The sequence below is a fragment of the Schistocerca cancellata genome, unplaced genomic scaffold, assembly GCF_023864275.1.
Source record: "Schistocerca cancellata isolate TAMUIC-IGC-003103 unplaced genomic scaffold, iqSchCanc2.1 HiC_scaffold_539, whole genome shotgun sequence".
NCBI classification, from domain to species: domain Eukaryota; kingdom Metazoa; phylum Arthropoda; class Insecta; order Orthoptera; family Acrididae; genus Schistocerca; species Schistocerca cancellata.
In genome coordinates, this window is record NW_026046553.1 from 30,001 (window position 1) to 32,500 (window position 2,500).

At 57.1% G+C, this 2,500-nt stretch overlaps 1 non-coding gene across 1 annotated transcript in view; it reads left to right on the forward strand.

Moving 5' to 3' along the window:
• Positions 1 to 2,081: 2,081 nt before the first annotated feature.
• The window catches only part of LOC126129523 (small subunit ribosomal RNA), a 1,909-nt gene continuing 1,490 nt past the window's right edge, over positions 2,082 to 2,500 (forward strand). Inside the window, exon 1 of the ribosomal RNA XR_007527310.1 lies at positions 2,082 to 2,500. This exon is cut by the window's right edge and continues 1,490 nt beyond it. This is a non-coding gene — a ribosomal RNA (small subunit ribosomal RNA).

Below are 2,500 nucleotides of genomic sequence, written 5' to 3' on the forward strand. Positions count from 1 at the left end.
TTAACCTAACCCACGTTGTGCCTTAACCTAACCCACGTTGTGCCTTAACCTAACCCACGTTGTGCCTTAACCTAACCCACGTTGTGCCTTAACCTAACCCACGTTGTGCCTTAACCTAACCCACGTTGTGCCTTAACCTAACCCACGTTGTGCCTTAACCTAACCCACGTTGTGCCTTAACCTAACCCACGTTGTGCCTTAACCTAACCCACGTTGTGCCTTAACCTAACCCACGTTGTGCCTTAACCTAACCCACGTTGTGCCTTAACCTAACCCACGTTGTGCCTTAACCTAACCCACGTTGTGCCTTAACCTAACCCACGTTGTGCCTTAACCTGCTCTGTAATTGGCATATGACACGTTACATTAATCTAGTGTTGTCTAACCACAACCCTCTGAATATAGTTCGCTACTCGCACCGCCCACCCTCTTGTGTATCGTTTCATGTTCAACACTTCGCAAGTGTTGCTTACTTTTTACATGCTCCCGCTGTACACTGTAATGTGGACGACTGCAGGATGTACATCGCCCCCCCCCTCCCCCCCCCCTGCCTTCGCACGCTGGTCGTTCAGGTGCTTGCGTGTTCAATGCCCTTCGCAGCTGTTCACTGGCATTCGCATGTCGAAGCGCTCAGTCTACGTCGTGGTACGGCCTGTGTCCACTGTCCGCTGATGTCGTAAGCTTAACCCTCACATTGTACTGCACATAGGTCCGTATGTACTGAATGATACGCTGTGGCACATGTGTGACCGTACAACGACTGCGCCCAACAACAGCGAACCATACGGTCCAAATGTTGTGCACTCAGCCACGTGCCGTCTCCCCATAACAGCTACATTGCAGTGTGGTACGCCATAGAGACGTGTGGGAGTAACGGACGCCCTGGATGGCGATCAGCATGAGCCGTCTGTTGATGTAGTGGCGCGTGTATTCAAACGTAGTCGTCTCTTCTCACACAGTGTGATAGCATGGTGCACCGCGTTCCACATCTGCGACATGGTACAGATGCTGGTTGACAGTCGGTGTCGTAATGGACATCGCATACGTAGGGGGCCACCTCCCACGTGTTCTCTAGTCGTGCACATTTTGTTGCGTGTATGTGGGCAGACGTAGTGTGTCGTGGCACCTAACAGACAGGTATGCAATAATCGTTGCATTTGCAAACTGGGATGGACGTCTACGTTTGCTGGTGACGTTACGCAAATGAACAACTGGTAAACCCATTGTGGTGCGGTTGTTGTTGCTGGAGGTAAATCAGTAAGGGCAAATCTGTGTGTGAAGCGATACGCGGCGGTGGCTGGGTGGGACCGTCCCCGGCCGGTGAGGGGGGGCCGCCCGGCGTGCTGGCCGCGCGGTGCGTGGGCGCACGCGCTACAGCCGGCTGGTGGGGGCGCCCAGTGGCAGGCGCGCCGGCCGACGGACGCGGCAGGCGGCGCAGCTGCGCGCCGGGGCACCCTGCGCGCGGCGCCGGGCGGCCAAAGTGGGTCCTCGCGGGCCCGGTGCGAAGCGCGGTGGACATCTGCAGTGTGCTGGTCCGACTGAGGACTGTGTGCGTTGAGGATGCGCCGCCGCCCGGCACTCGGCGCCGCGACGCCGTCTGCTGCTCGGTCGCCCCAGCGGTTCTCGCTGGTGGTTTGTATCGCAGTTGTGCAGACGTGTTGGCACGTGCGCTGTGCTGGGAGAGTTCGCTTCGGCACCCACGTGGGGCCTTTGCCCTTCTGTGGCGCTGGCGTTGGAGCTGCCGGTCACCGTAGGTGGCGCGTGTTGTCTCCCGCCGGCAATGCCACGACAGCACGCTCCCGGGCCTCTGTCGGCAGCGGCAAGCTCAGTTGGGAGCACGGGTGGTCGCACCTAAAGCGTCTACTCGCCTAACTCCGGGCGATTGCGCCTCTCTCGAACCCGACCAAGTACTTAGGACGGCGCTGCGCGCCGCCGGGACCTGAGAGGGTTTCGAGGTGTATTGTGCAGGGGAGCTCAGCCTCCTCCTGTTTGCAGAATAATTGAGCGGACGCTTGCGTGTTCGCGCGGGCCCCTGGGACACACTCCCGGGCGGCCGGCTGCTCAGCTCTAGTTGACGCAGCTCCCTGGTTGATCCTGCCAGTAGTCATATGCTTGTCTCAAAGATTAAGCCATGCATGTCTCAGTACAAGCCGCATTAAGGTGAAACCGCGAATGGCTCATTAAATCAGTTATGGTTCCTTAGATCGTACCCACGTTACTTGGATAACTGTGGTAATTCTAGAGCTAATACATGCAAACAGAGTCCCGACCAGAGATGGAAGGGACGCTTTTATTAGATCAAAACCAATCGGTCGGCTCGTCCGGTCCGTTTGCCTTGGTGACTCTGAATAACTTTGGGCTGATCGCACGGTCCTCGTACCGGCGACGCATCTTTCAAATGTCTGCCTTATCAACTGTCGATGGTAGGTTCTGCGCCTACCATGGTTGTAACGGGTAACGGGGAATCAGGGTTCGATTCCGGAGAGGGAGCCTGAGAAAC